Source organism: Macaca nemestrina, chromosome 4 (assembly GCF_043159975.1).
Source record: "Macaca nemestrina isolate mMacNem1 chromosome 4, mMacNem.hap1, whole genome shotgun sequence".
Classification (NCBI taxonomy): domain Eukaryota; kingdom Metazoa; phylum Chordata; class Mammalia; order Primates; family Cercopithecidae; genus Macaca; species Macaca nemestrina.
The window spans coordinates 21070967-21087339 of record NC_092128.1 but is presented as its reverse complement, the minus strand read 5'-3'; the positions used below and the strand labels follow the sequence as shown (position 1 = coordinate 21087339).

The 16373-nt window shown below is 42.7% G+C and overlaps 1 protein-coding gene across 2 annotated transcripts in view; it reads right to left on the bottom strand.

The window, feature by feature from the left end:
- Positions 1-16373, bottom strand: part of LOC105471318 (cAMP responsive element binding protein 3 like 2) — a 128881-nt gene that overhangs the window by 55899 nt on the left and 56609 nt on the right. The window lies entirely within an intron of this gene.

Sequence of the window (16373 nt, the reverse complement as noted above, 5' to 3'; positions counted from 1 at the left end):
AGGGTTTCTCAACCTTGGCACTAATAACATTTTGGACTGGATTATTCGTTGTGAAGGGCAGGAGTGGGCATTGTTTTGTGCATTGCAGGATATTTAGTAGCATTCTCAGTCTCCACCCACTAGATGCCAGTAGCACTCCCCCAGTTGTGAAATCAAAAATATTTCCAGACACTGCCCAAATGTCTGTAGGTGAAAAAGTCACCCCTGGTTTAGAATCATTGCTATTGACTATATTAGAAATAATAATAACAATATAAAATAGGGCCAGGTGTGGTGGCTCATGCCTGTAATCCCAGCACTTTGGGAGGCCAAGGTGGGCAGATCACAAGGTCAGGAGTTTGAGTCCAGCCTGGCCAACATAGTGAAACCCCGTCTCTACTAAATATACAAAAAAAGAAATAGCTGGGCGTGGTGGCAGCTGCCTGTAATCCCAGCTACTAGGGAGGCTGAGGCAGGAGAATGGCGAGAACCCGGGAGGTGGAGCTTGCAGCGAGCCGAGATCGCGCCACTGCACTCCAGCCTGGGCGACAGAGCGAGACTCAGTCTCAAAAAAAATAAAAATAAAAAAATAAAGAAGCAAAGTGAACAGCAGAGAGAAGGCCCCTGCAGGCTAGGTCCCTAAAGAGTCAGAACAGTGAAATTCACTGACATCACAAACACGGGACATGGCATTTCATCAGGACAGAATGCAGGGAAGCTACAGGACTTGGGTATGTCCTAATAGTCATGATTGTCTATGAGAACAAGAGAGAGGATCAGGGAGAGAGGTGTCTGAGTACAAATACATTTCAAACTGGAAGGTCCTTAGGAGTATTTGAGGCCACTTGCCAACTGCCTGTATCACGATTACCAGGGAAATTTGGGTTAGTCATTTCATAATGAAATATTTTAAGCATTCAGAAAGATTATACATATTATGAACAATTATGTAGTCATTCCTTTGAAAAAAAAAAACAACAAAAAACTGGGCAGGGCTAGGTGGCTCATGCCTGTAATCTCAGTACTTTGGGAGGCTGAGGCAAGAGGATCACTTGAGCCCAGGAATTTGAAACCAGCCTGGGCAACATAATGAGACACAGTCTTTACAAAAAAATACAAAAATTAGCCAGGCATGGTGGTGCATGCCTGTAGTCCTCACTACTCGAGAGGGTGAGGCAGGAAGATTCCTTGAGACCAGTAGGTCAAGACTGTAGTGAACCATGATTGTACCACTGCACTCCAGCCCAGGCGATGGAGTGAGAACCTGTCTTTAAAGAAAAGGCCAGGCATGGTGGCTCACGCCTGTAATCCCAGTACATTGGGAGGCCGAGACGGGCGGATTGCGAGGTCAGGAGATTGAGACCATCCTGGCTAACATGGTGAAACCCCATCTCTGCTAAAAATACAAAAAATTAGCTGGGTGTGGTGGCAGGCGCCTGTAGTCCCCAGATACTCAGGAGGCTGAGGCAGGAGAATGGCGGGAACCCGGGGGGCGGAGCTTGCAGTGAGCTGAGATCTGGCCACTGCACTCCAGCCCGGGTGACAGAGCCAGACTCCGTCTCAAAAAAAAAAAAAAAAAAAAAAAAAAAAAAAAAAAATTGGCCAGGCTTGCTTGGTGGCTCCTGCCGGTAATCCCAGCACTTTGGGAGGCCAAGGAAGGCGGATCACCTGAGGTCAGGAGTTTGAGGCTGGCCTGGCCAACATGGTGAAACTCCATCTCTACTAAAAATACAAAAATTAGCCGGTGGTGCACACCTATAGTCCGAGCTACTCAGGAGGCTGAGGCAGGAGAATCACTTGAACCTAGAAGGCAGAGGTTGCAGTGAGCCGAGATCACACCACTGCACTCCAGCCTAGGTAACAGAGTGAGACTCTGTCTTAAAAATAAATAAATACAATTTTTAAAAATTTAAATACAAAATTTAAAAATCTTATTTTTACATGTTTGCTGCTGTAATCTTTTTTTTTGCTTTTTCTTTTTCTCAAAAAATAAAACATGAAGGACTGTTAAAGCTCCCATTATTCCCTTCATCGGTCTCAAAGTTAACCATTAGCCAGAGTTAGTGTTTATCTTTCCCATCCAGGTCTTTATCCTTTTACTACATATGCACGTATCTGTTAAACATAGGCTTCTTTAAAACGTTAAGTAAATGGTACCATATCTCATATATCCTCTGCAATTTTCTTTTATTGAAAAAAATTTTTTAGACTTATTTATGTCTATACATGTAGCCCTGTTTCATTGATTTAAACATCTGAATTCTACTCCATTGTATTTATCCATTTCCTCTTGAGGAACTCTTACATTTTCTTTACTATATGTAATATTGTAAAAAATATTCCTTAACATGAAAGGAACTTTCAAAAACACAAAAGTTCCGGGCACGGTGGCTCAAGCCTGTAATCCCAGCACTTTGGGAGGCCGAGACGGGCGGATCACAAGGTCAGGAGTTCGAGACCATCCTGGCTAACAAGGTGAAACCCCGTCTCTACTAAAAAATACAAAAAAAAACTAGCCGGGCGAGGTGGCGGGCGCCTGTAGTCCCGGCTACTCGGGAGGCTGAGGCAGGAGAATGGCGTAAAAACCTGGGAGGCAGAGCTTGCAGTGAGCTGAGATCCGGCCACTGCACTCCAGCCTGGGCGACACAGCGAGACTCCGTCTCAAAAAAAAAAAAAAAAAAAAAAAAACAACAACAACAACAAAAACACAAAAGTTTTGCTTTCAGAATGTGGTTTAAAGGCATAAATAAATAAAAACATACAAATTTGATGAGTCACCCTCATAGACTTTGACTTAGTAGGTTAAAAACATCTATATTAAAACTACCACCTAGGCCAGGTGCGGTGGCTTACACCTGTAATTCCCACACTTTGGGAGGTAGAGGTAGGCAAATGGCTTGAGCCTAGGAGTTCAAGGTCAGCCTGGACAACATAGCAAGACCCCATCTCTACAAAAAATAACAACAACAACAAAACTCACAACACCAGTCCTTCTATGGTCACCTCAGTTTCTCAATCACTGGCTCCTTTTCCACTCAACACTCCTCTCCCTACGCCACTTTACAGTTAAGTCCCTAGAAGCTTACAAAGATCCTAGAAGTTCAAATATGCCCAAGGTAAGAGGAAGATTCAAGGATTTTGCAGCTACTGTGTGTTAAACTTCAGATAGACACTGGAGATACAAAATAATAAATAAGAAACTAGAAAATGCCCATGCCCTACCAGAGTTTACCACTTAGGTCAATGCTCAAAGTTTTATGTGCAGGTGAATTACCTGGGGCTCCTAAGCCATCGCTTCTGATTCACAGGTCTAAGCAGGCCCAAGATTCTGCATTTTTAATCAGCTCCCAGGTAAAGCTGTGACTCCACAGACCACACTCTGGGCAGCAAGGCGCAGAGCAGTGGCAAGGCTAAGATTAGAACCAGACTTCCTGATTATACAACAATCTAAGTCAGCATTTGATTGCCTAACTAGCTCCCCAAGGACAAATTTCCTGGTTGCCTGATGGTGACTACTCTGCAACTGTTTGACAGAGATCCTTTCAAGACAAAACTAAGTTAACAAAAAGAGAAATAAATAACCGAATGCAACATGCAAATGCAAGAGGTAAACCCACAGTCCCTGTATTTCCAAGCTACAGTTTTGTTCCCTGAACTACAAGGTCAAGTCCCGATCTGCTGTGCTGGCCACTAAAGCTCTGGAATCCCATTCTATCCCGAGGCAAGGCTCTCTTTGATTGGCCAGGCTTTCCCATGGAAGTTGCCCAGGTTGGCCCGCTCTGCTGACACTCTGTTTTCTTTCTTCTGAGCAGCACTAATGAATGTTTTCATGAACATCCCCTGGATAACCAATAATAAATGTTCTCTAACTCTGCTAACTTTCCCTGAACTCCCCCCACTTTGGATTATGCAGTAATTCTCATATTACAAACCATTTAGCCCTAATGATAGACAGTTTTGAAGCGTTCGCAGTTGTTATCAAGTGTATCATAACCTCCCCTCTGGAAAAGGATCCTCCTCAGAAGCCTAACTGTGCCTAAACACCCACCCACACCCAGGAATTTAGCAAAGTGGTGAGCTCTCAGTAGGCTCAGGGAGATCCTTGTGATGGAAAAGAAACCGGTTCCAACCACATGCTATGACTCAGCCCAGCAAATTAGCTCCAGCTGGGTCTCCTTAGCAGTGGTGGGCTCCAAGACTCAACAGACAGGTCAACATCCCATTGCTGGTGCCAGGATCGGGCCAGAGTGGGCCCATCTTTAATGCCAGCCAGTTGGAGAGGGGCCTTATGGTCCTGAAGGCCAAAAACCAGAGAGAGGAGCAAAGTGAGCCTCAAAGAGGAAGCCTTTCTGGATCCTGCAAACGCTTTAGCAAAGTACTACTCATGTGAACCCAAGGGTTATGGGATTTTAGTTTAATTCCTTCAAAACGCAATGGCATAACAACATTTTACCATTCTGTCTAATATTTGAATCAAACCTTATGGGTTTACAAAGTAATTTCATAGCCTTTTCCTCACTCAGTACTCATGACAATCCTGTAAATTGGCTTTTAGTCCATTGTCCAAGATCTCTGTCCCCTACTGAGAGACCTTGAACTAGGGTACTCTTATTTCAAATTCACTGAATTTTTTCCTTCTTGTTTATCCTAGGAAAGAGGTATTTGAGCCTCACAATCCAACTGTATGGAGAGGTTGTAACAAGTGTAAAACCATCATGGTGATGATCATGGATGATGATGTTGACAGGATTAGGTGCTAGACTTGTCTGATGGACTAAGTACTTGACATATTAGATTTTCAGAAAATGAGCTGGGTGTTTTCCTAATATAAGGTAAACATGTGCCCATTTACAGATGAGAAAACTGGGGCTCAGGATACTTAGCTATTTTGCCCTGAGATGCACAGCTGATGAAAGGTGAAACTGACATTCCATCCCATGTTCAGCCAGTTCCAAATCCCAGGCACTTTCTACTATAGCATGCTGCCTCATTTGCATCAGCCTCTAAAGCTAGATAAAGATAGGCTCGCAGACGGTCATCCACTATGAACACACGGTCTCCTGCACTAAACCTGTAGAAACATGCCAAGAGTTTGTTAGAAGGACAGGCTCCTGGTATCACTTGCTGTGATACATCAGCAATAAGGATGGAGATAGTTATTCGGACTTAAAGGATATTTCTGCCAAAGGGTTCAGGTAACATCACAGAATCTCAGAGTTGAAAGAAATCTCCTAAAAGGATCGAACCCCTGCCTCACAACATAAATGTTCTTCACCCAGTTCAGAGAATATACATGGCAACTTCCCTTAAAAATTGTGTCAAGTTTTATCTGCCCCATTTGTGTCAGGTTTTATCTCCCCATTATCTAAAGAGTCTGCATTAAACATCCTCCAACTATCCCAGAAAGTTTTGTCTCCCTTTATTCTTATAAACACAACACCTTCATTCCATTCCTAATGGTCAGTGTATGGCATTGTGGCAATAGAGCTTTGGAGTCAGTCAGCCCTGAATTTGAACCCTGGCTGTGCAAGCCTGAGCAAGATATTTCCATACTCCAAACCTTGGTTTATGAAGTTAACAATAATGCCGGTAAAGTGAAGTTGACAATAGTTCCGGCCTTGTGTCATGAGAATTAAACTAAATAATGCATGTAATACACCTAACACTCCACTGCATAGCAATCTTTAAAAAAGCTCCTTTGAAAAACTAGCATAATTAAAACAATAAAATGTTGGCATTTTCTACTTGTACACCAGCTTCTTGCATTGTTCTTCCTAGAATATGCTTTCATTTTCATCTTTACCAATCAGTAAACTACCTAAGACAGAACAAATGTACTTCTTTTAGAAAGTCATCCCTAGACAGATACACCTTGAATTGATCTTTCATTTCGCTAAACAAGTAAAGTCCTTTAAGTATCTCTTAATTTGACACATTTTTTCCTTTTCTTTGATGTTCCTTTCATTGCCAAGTTACTTAAATATCTTATCAGTAGGACTTCCAAACTCTATGGTCCAGATATAAACCGTTTACCCACCCCTCTCTCTGGACCTAGCCCAGATCAGAGATCATAGATCGTAGATAGTTGCTGCATTCAACAACTATCTCATCTGGATCTACTATCATTCTATAACATCTTAACGAAATAGAAGATAAATCCAAATTAGGGCTAGATCTCCCAACAGTTAAAAATAAGTGTCTTCAAACATTTAAAATGTATATCCAAATTTGAAAATCAGATAAATTAGGAGAAATTTTTACCCTTACAAGAATTACTTATTTTATAAAAAATTACCTTGGCTCTGAAGCATTTACGCTTTGAGTTTTCGGGTCACTAATGAACTGCCAAAGTAGCTTGCAAGGATGGAGTGGTTTATGATCTGGGTCACCTCCTGCTGCTAACAACTGCCCTAAGATCTGAGGTCACGAGGGTGAGGAAAGGGGAACAAGGTGGGAGGAAAAGGAAGGATTCATGATTCTTTAGTTCAAATAACTGGCTACGTAAAGCTACCAACCTGTCTTCCATACAGCACTCTCCACTGAGGTTCACCCACTCAACAAATACAGTGGGAGCATGGGCAGAAAGATGAATAAAGGTCTTATAAAGAGAGAATTGTCCCAAGCTGCAAAATGAGTTATCCAGAATGTATGTTCCAGAGAACTTGTAGAGCGTGTTCTAAAGCAGTTTTGCCATCCCATAGTCAGCCCAACAGGCCTCTTCTGTGCACAGGCTAACAGAACAGTGCTGCACCGGACCAGTTAGGGACAGGAGTTCTAGTCCCAGCCTTGCACTTCCCTGGTAGTCACTCTGCCTCTTCTAGATTCAGTTTCCTTATCTGTAAACCTCTGTGTGTGTGTGTGTGTGTGTGTGTGTGAGTGTGTGAGTGTATGGGTACTGGGGTTTTAAACCTGCTCAGTAGTTGGTCATCTTTTCTCACCTTTTTTAAATTTCTTGGACCCTTTTGGGAATCTAATGAATGCTCCTGCCTGAGAATCTAATGTTCCTTTTGGGAATCTAATGACAGTCCTGCCTGAGAAATGCTCACAGTCACATACACACAAACACAGCCCAGTATTTCAGGAGGTTGACCCGCCCCTGAAGTCTGTCTGCAGACAGCAGGGGGATTCCATGGATCCCGGGTTAAACCCTGCCAGCAGCGAAAGCAGTAATAACAGAGGGATATTTATAGGTCATTGCTAACAACCTATTCAGCTCTACTACCCTATCATTTTCTAAAATGTTGCAGGCAACATAAAATGGAGCTACAAAGGTTTTTCAACTTGGGAAAAGGAGGACGGAGAACACCCTCTTTCTGCCTCACGGGTTTGTTTAGATTTGCCCCTGTAACACCTGCCCAGGGGCAGTGAAGCAGGTAGGCACGGCAGGTAATAGGATTCAGAAAGCAGAAGCTGGGCTGGCAGCAAGAGGCCCAAGGCCTGCCTGGGCTCCGTCTGAGCTCCCCAAGCATGCAATTCCCAGCCCTGCCCCCTGGGAAACAGGGATGCTTTGCAGCCAGTCTCTGGCTGAAAAGACAGTTCTCAGGCAGGCAGAAGAAGCCTTGTACTTAAAAATCGTGGCTAGGAGCCTTGCCTAGAGCACAGAATGCCTCCCAAAGACTGGAGCCATAGAAGTAGTGAGTGTGGCGGGAGCAAGCTGACCCTCTCCATAAATGATTCAGAGGACACACCTCAAATTCACATTAGAAACCAAGGCCCCCTTGCAGCAAAACACAGTTTGACTGTATTGCTCAGGCAGGGAGGAGCTGCCCTGGGCTCCTGGCATCCCCTAGGCCACCCTCCCTCCTCCCCTTGCAGGGAGAGAAGGGAACTGCCTTCAAAACCAGTGCACCATAGACCTGAGTGGCTCTCACACAAGTACCCTGCACACAACACACAGAAAAGGGCCAGATGCCAACCAGGAGTAAAAAGGTGACCTTGTCAAAATCCCAAGAAAAAAAATGGCTCACAAGTCAAACCCCACGACAGTAAAATTTCAAGGATACCCAATTCTTTTCTAGTAGAAAAATGTAGGCATATTACATTATTTCTTTAAATTTTAAAAAATGGGGGCTGAGTTTGGAACTCTTTATTACACCAGAGGTTTGGAGGTTTGTGGCAGGGGTTATTTTAGGGAGGGTTGTTTTGTTCTGAAGTGATATTTCCTTTACCAAAATTTCACTAGCAGTAACAAAAGCTGTGTTAAATTTAAAGGGCCTTATTACAATAAGTAAATAAATAAATAAACACCTTGCTTGGTAGTATCCAGAGGAATAAATGGAGTATGTGAAACAGATTAAGCAATAAAGGCATTGAGAGATGATATTTAAAGGAAACCTATTATAAATCAATTGGTAGGGTATATTGGTATACCATTGGTAGGGTATATTCGATATTTTGTAAAAGGAGTCATCCTGGGAGAAGAAGGAATAAATAAGTGGACCACAGATGATTTTTAGGGCAGTGAAACTCTGACACGGACATTATAATGGTGGAGACACGTTTTTGTACATTTGTCCAAATCTACAGAATGTACATGAGAGTGAACCCTAATGTGAACAATGGACTTTGAGTGATAACAATGTGTCAATGTATCTACCATCATGTCTACCAATATGATGGTAGATGCTGACAATGGGGAGGCTATGAATGCGTGGGGCAGAGGGCATATGGGAAATCTTTGTACCTTCCGCTCGATTTTGCTCTGAACCTCAAACTGCTCTCAGAAATGGGAGTTTGTTTTTTTGGGGACAGAGGATCACTCTGTTGCCTAGGCGGGGGATGCAGCAGTGTGATCTCGACTCACTGCCACCTCCGCCTACCGGGTTCAAGCGATTATCTTGCCTCAGCCTTCTGAGTAGCTGGGATTACAGGAGTGCGCCACCACACCCAGCTAATTTTGGTATTTTTAGTAGAGACAGGGTTTCACCATGTTGGTCAGTCTGGTCTCGAACTCCTGACCTTGTGATCTGCCCGCCTCGGCATCCCAAAGTACTGGGATTACAGGCATGAGCCACCGTGCCCGGCCAGAAATGGTTTATTTTTTAAAACTCATTCCTGATGTATATGTTATGTAAAAATGAATTTTTACATATGATATTTGCTTCAAGGGTCATGCACCACACTAATTCCTTTTAAACTACATAGTTGTTCATCATTAAAACAAGTAATGATCCACTTTCCCAAATGCATGCCAATCCTGAATGGCCTATAGCAGTTATTAGAATTTGATATGGAAAAAAAAATCCACTGTTTCATTTTAAGAGCATCTGCCCACAATACAAATAAATCAGTTAATGAGATGAAGGCAGAAATATCCCATAGGTGGCTCCTGATAACCAAGGAGAGCTGCAAGATTCAGAATTAGCTAGCACACAAAAATTCAATCTGCTTCCTTCTTGGCTTATTTACACATATAGCCGCAAATGCCCCCAAAATGCACTTCTTCATTCTTTCTGAACCCAAACTAGCCTCTAGCCTGGTAGGACCTGTCCTTCCAAGGCCCAAGAGTATCCAACAAGTACCAACACGAATAAAAATACTGCGAAGAAAATATAATAATAATGGCACCTTCCATGTTCAATGCATAGTATTTACATACAACAAAACACTTGCACACTGTGACTGTATGTGATCCTCACAAGATGGAGAATTATCCCGAGGGTGGAGACAGTGGGGCAGCCTGGAGTAGGGCAGGACTCCTTTTTGCTCTCCCCTTCCCAGGCACGTTCAGCATAGTCCCTGCTGTCTCCCAATCACTAACACAGAGAACTCGGAGCTCAGATTTCTAATTGTTCCCCAAAAATGCTTTTTAAATTGTAACTTGGGCCTGAGAAAAGGGCAGTCTCCTCATGTTAATGGAGGAAACCCTCAGGATCCTTTTAGAGCACGCAGAGCTGTTCCAGAAATACCCGTATCAGGTGGAGAAGTCCTCTGATTTGCTTCAAGAAACTCAAACCATCCCTGAGTCCTCTTGCCCCTTCCTTCTGCCACAACAGACAGCTGAATCTCACCAACAAGTGAAAGACCATCAAAGCCATGATCAAGCCAACTGTTCAAGGCTGAGGCAGTACAGAACCTGTGATTCTGTTCTCATCATCTGTGGTGGGGAAGCCACGGAAACTGGGATGCTGAGAGCAGCTGCCATCAGGACCACCAATTCTTCCCTCCCCCTTTTCCCCACTTCTATCCCTGAGTCTAGACTCTACACCGCACTCTTGGACGGGAGTGCTGGAGGCCCAGCAGGGCTTTTTGCCTGGTCTATCCCACATGCCAAGGCCAAAAAATATTTGCTTTTAACCCTCCCACACTTAAGAGCCTCCCACATAACTCAATCTATGTCCAAATTCCCCACAGTGAGAGTTATTTTTTTTTTATTTTTTATTTTTTGAGACGGAGTCTCGCTCTGTCACCCAGGCTGGAGTGCTGTGGCCGGATCTCAGCTCACTGCAAGCTCCGCCTCCCGGGTTCCCGCCATTCTCCTGCCTCAGCCTCCCGAGTAGCCGGGACTACAGGCGCCCGCCACCTCGCCCGGCTAGTTTTTTTTGGTATTTTTTAGTAGAGACGGGGTTTCACCGTGTTAGCCAGGATGGTCTCGATCTCCTGACCTCGTGATCCGCCCGTCTCGGCCTCCCAAAGTGCTGGGATTACAGGCTTGAGCCACCTCACCCGGCGTGAGAGTTAAAGTAGACTTAAATTTCTTACTACCCAGTTAAATTCTCTAGATACTCTTCCTAATTGATGTTCTATTCCTTGTTGATATTCCTCCTTCTGTCCCTTATCCTTCAATTTGCAGTTTTCAACCCTTTTACATGCTCATTATATAAGGAAATTTGGAGGGTTTTTTGGTCAGACTGTTCTAATGAGGTTCTTGCCCTCTCTGTAGTCATAAGCTTCTCCTCTCTGGTATCTTCCACTCTCTTAAACAGAAGCCATCCCCATTCCCTCTCCCACAGTATACACCTTCCATCTGCAACAATTCAGTCTTTACCTCGCCAGGGAACACCCAGGGCATCCCCTCATATCCTTCAGTGAAGGCACAAGCTAAGGTATTTACTATTCCTACGCTCTTGCGTCCTACCCTAAAATAATACAATCTGGTACTTTGCCATTCATTCCAGAAAAACTTTGGTTTACAGCAGGCTCCGAATCACAGACTTATGAAGCTTGAGACAACACTGGATATCATCTGGCCTGACCTGGTCACTCTAATTTGAGAAAACTGAGGTCCAAAATGGCACATGAAATCAAAGAGTTGAGAATTGAAATCTACACTACAGACTCTCTAACAAGAGAAACGGTGACCACACATAAAGATCCCCAAATGGGTGACTGAAAAGGCTTCCACAGACAACCCCCACCGAATTCTCTGAACAGAACGTGCATGTTGCAATGGAACAATTCCAATTCCAAGTCAAGATCCAATGCCAAAAACATCAGGTATGAAGCACTAACGGGGTGATGAAGTTTGTGGGAAAAAACGAACGGTATGCATACTTCCTAGAAACCTATGCTTTATTTATGAGCCAAATATGTCATAAGCATTACTGAGATAATCTCATCCCTAGAGGACCACACTGGGGTAAAGGAAAAGTGCCTGAGAGGTAGAAAGTACTATCTGTGTTGCTTAAATTCTCAGGCATGACTCTGCCAGGACGTACCCCTCTACCACAAGATAAGAGCTAAGGGAATCCCGCAGGTCAGCAAATGGGAGACCAGGAAGGTTCTGGCTTCTAGCCACTTTGGCTCCTGCTCTGTGAGACCTCACATGTATGCCCCACCTCTCTGGAATGACACGTGTTGAAATATACCAGGGGATCTTAGCCTTTGGAGCCCTTGTGTTATGCACTGGACTCATGAGACAGAAGGCATATAGTCTACATCAACTCTGTAGATCCTAGCAGGAACCTTGGGTCAAATCACTCACGCTCTCTACACCACTAGAAAATGAGAAATCCAATCTGCCTTCCAAACCTGTAGTGAAGATAAAAATGAATTCATCGATACAAGTCTAATCCAGATACAAGATGGTGCTATATTATGGTAAGTGAAAACTGGCCAAGAAAACCATGTGCAGGCTATGAACACGAAAGTGACTTCCCAGACATCCACAGAGTTATTTCTTATCTCCATCGTGGCCAGCCAGTTAGCAACAGCAGTTATTGGGAGCGCAGCAGCCAATGGCTGTCTGCTTCTGCATGTTCCTTCCTCTCAAGAACCTCAATCAGCTGAGGCAATGAACCCTCTTCTATCTCTAAGTGCTACCAGAATCCAAGAGCTTTAAGGCCTGCTCAGGACAGACTATCTTGGAGCAGTGGGAATTAAAGGGCTCCGGTTGGCTCTCTGTTATCCCACATTGCTAGCCCCAGCCAGGTTATTCATTCCAACCACATTTCTAGAAACAAGACAGATCAGAAAGGAAAGCTCCATTATTTTAAATGAAGAACCTGACGTTAAGGTACACTAAACCACTACCCCAAAGAAGCCGAGTTTGATGTTTCTCTATTCATTTAGAAGAGTTACTTTCACATAAGAGCTTAATAAATGTTAGCTGTTTTGTTGTTGTTTGTATTACATGCCTCGCTAAAACCGGGACAAAATTCTTAAGCATTTCTCTGACTTATCAGTCTATTAACACCATAAAAAATGATGAGGGTCATAAAACACCATTTTTCTTTAGTGAACTCAGTAGATTCTAGTTTGCCCATTTGCTTACCAGGGGGCTCATTTTCAGTTCATCAATTCATAACTGATCGATCTTCCTTTCTCGTTTTTTGAAAACTAGGCCCATATCTCTAGTCTCAAAGCATCTCTCTCATTCCCTGCAATTTCTCCACAGATCACCAGCCACACTGTGCTCACATCCATATGCTTCTTTAGCGCCCTTTCATCTTAACCAGCAATTATAATTTTTAGGCAAACCTCTCATTCAAACTTTTATGAAGGAACTGTTTAAAGCTGAACTGCACTATCAAGTTCCTGCTTTGGTGGCACTGCTGAAAATCAGACGAATATTTTCAGGTTCTCAAATCTTTCTCTGGAAGTGGGGTCCAGGTTCTCCTAAAAGTGTCCCTCTAAATCCTTCTGCCCTCAGGCGGATCTCCCCCGTCACTGAGCCACAGTCCTGTCATACCTTTTGGAATAGAAAGGAACCATTCTCAATGAATAGGGAAACATCAAACTCTGCTTCTTTGGGGGTAGTGGTAGTGGTTTAGTGTACCTTAACTTCAGGTTCTTTATTGAAAACAATGGAGCTTCAATTCTTCAACTTGGTAGAGTCGAAGAATTTCTAAGAAGGGGGGGAAAAAACCCACGACGCCATAATATTCTCTTTCTAAGAAAGACCATAAATAGAATCTAGTGATCTCAGCAGGTTATTATGAGAACAAGCAAACAGAGATAGTCTGCAGTCCTGCTGGAAAACACATGCAACCACCATATGTTAAAAGTTATTCCCAAACAGTTTGAATATTTTTCTCCCAAAAGACGAGGTAGAGCAATGCTTCTGAATATTTTTTCATGACTGAACAATGGTGGATACCTGCTTATTGGATCATGAATAGGACACATTTGCCATCTAGTCACAAAAGATCATTTTCTGTTACCTATAAAGCCAATGGTATCAGAAAGTACACAAGGTTTGAATGTAATAATGATGCAATGCCTCAGGGTGGGGGGCAGTGGGGAGATATTCTAGAAAGAAAGTCAGCACAGCTTCATTAAGAAGTAAGAAGTCAAAGGGGTAGTTGCTGGCATAGCAGAAAGAATGCCTTGTTTGGAATCAAAACGCTTGGGTTTTAGACCTAGCTCTGTCACTACTTGGTTCTGTGACCTCGGACAAGTCACTGAATCCCTCTGGGTCTCTTATTTCTTAGGAAATAAAATAAGAGGTGGGACCAGGCGGTCTCCCAGACCCCTGCAGCTCTGGTATTCTGAGACCATCTATGATGTAGGTAGCTTCTGCTTCCCCTCACACCTAAAGGAGTAAAACAGCCTGAAAATAAATCTTAAGCCTGAGTCAATGTTCCCTGCAACTCCCCCTCTCTGGCCTTTTCTGAGACTCCTTTTGGCAAAGAATGGGTTCCCTTGAGGATGGTTGAGCTAACAGCTGGGCAGTACTGGATGATTTCCGCCCTTTCAACAGCTGGTCTCTGAGACAAACAACCAGACAGGCTTTATCAGAAAAAATGACTCAACTTGTGGAGACCAAGCATAGATGGAGAGCAGTATCAGACTTAAAACTACAGTACTACTTTCCCCTGAACCAAACCTCTTTCCATCTACCAATATCTTCTAGCCTCAGTTATGCAGAACCTCCATGAGAAATGGGGGAGGGAAATGGCACTAGACAATTTCTGGGAAGCCTAGAAAAAAAATTCAGGGCCATAGTTTCATGTTTTCTGCCCCATTCCTCAGAAGAAACTAACAGTTTCTGAAGTGGTTAGAGATGTTCAACCAGGCCATGTTGATATTGTCGATAGGATGATTCTTCATTGATCAAGATTTTCCTGCACATTCCAGGGTCCCTGGGCACACAGTGCTAGTAACATCCCCCTTCCCATTGTGATAACAACCAAAACTGCCACCATATTATTTCCAAAAGTCAAAAAAGGAGCTTTCAAAATGTAGACCGAACTAAGAGGGATTGATAACGTTGATTTAGGTTCTTTCCAAGGGTCTGTTTTCAGCATTCATGCAAAATGCAGCACTGTGTCAGAAACTTCTCTTCACGACTGTCTCTGGCATGAAACTGTATTCTCTTCACTGTCTAAAGACCCACCAATATCCAAGAGCCCCTTTCCCCATTAATCCGAATACTCTTCACATTTGCAAAGTCTGGGTGTCTAATAGGTTAAACCTCTAACTTTTGAAGTTTGGGCTTTAAACTGATCTTTTGCTTACCTTTATTTAAATAGATTTTTGCCACCAGCAGCCCATTTAGAAAGGAAAGAAAAATAGCAATTCACAAAGCTGTACACAGAGTCCGTGCGTGGAACGAAGGTGCAGCTGGACCACCTCTCTGCCTAATGATGTCTGCAAACGCACAGTAAAATTAAGAAATTGTGCCAGTGCTAATATTCCCAGTCTCAACAAAGTGGTTTGTTTATTAGGTCTTCTAGCTCACAAAAGAGGTATTTTAAAACTCTGCATGTAGCCTTGGGAACCAACCATGGAAAAAGTAAACCTAAAGCACAAGTTTTGCCTTTGCAAGCAGCAAGCACTGAATCAATGAACATTAGACCATTTGAGTGAAGGCAACAAGATCACAATCAGAAAGAACAGCTTACTGATCAAAGGTAGATGTCCCTGAATCGTGATCCATCGATCTGTAAAACTTAAAATAGCCCATGTAAGAGTATTTAAATAAATTAAGGTATGTCTAAGTGGTTACTGAAAACAAATTGCTATTGTAGAAAACTATCTGTTAATATACAGAAATGTCCATACCATATATCTAAATGAAATATATTGTGAAAACTGAATTCCCTAATTTATAATTGTCTTTATATATGTATACATTTTTGTTACATACTTTATACATTAATGTATTTTTATCTATTTCATAAATTTATACTTTTAGAATTTATAACTTTTAATTGAAAGTATAAATTATAAGTGCTAGAATATAAAAATCTATGGACAGCCTTTTAGCAAAATGTTGACGCACTTCTGGGTAGTGCTAACAGGGTCTTTTTATTCTTATCTATATTTCTGACAACGAAGACCTCTAGTTTACAATGGGAGGAAGAAAGCATTTGTTTTTTCAAAACAGACTCTGTTTAACTGAATTAAGTGAGACCTGGTTTAAATAGTCCTCAGGGAACAAAAACCAGGGAAGACAACTGACTAGAGACAACATTTTCTGCCCAAAAGATAGATACTCTATATTTTACGCATGTTAAAAAATAAACAAGCAAACCCATTGGCAGGCACAGGCCTAAAAGACAGACTTTTCTGCAGGACAATAATACCCCAAATCACAGATACTTTTTCCTCTGACACTTTAAATGTCACATAGACAGAAATCTGCTCTCTAATTTTGCCCTCCATGTTGACAGCAATCTGGACTAAGAATAACTGGGCCTGTCTCCGACAAGCATGGCTACCTACAGGTGAACGCACAGGTTTTGTATTAGAACCTTAAATGCTAGAAAGGAGCTCCTCTTCATTCACTCCCCTCCTTACGAGGGTGGGTTCCGAAATGACTCCCAACAAATTGTCCTATCAAAACACTTTTCCTTTCATAAATCCAAATTTCCACCCTGAGCCACTACAATTAAGCTTTTATCTTTAGATTGCATTTAGTGGCCACTTCTGTTCTCTCTCATGACTTGAGCTACCAGCCACAAATACTTAAAATAATATTTTTGATCCTGCTGTGCAAATGCACCCTCCCC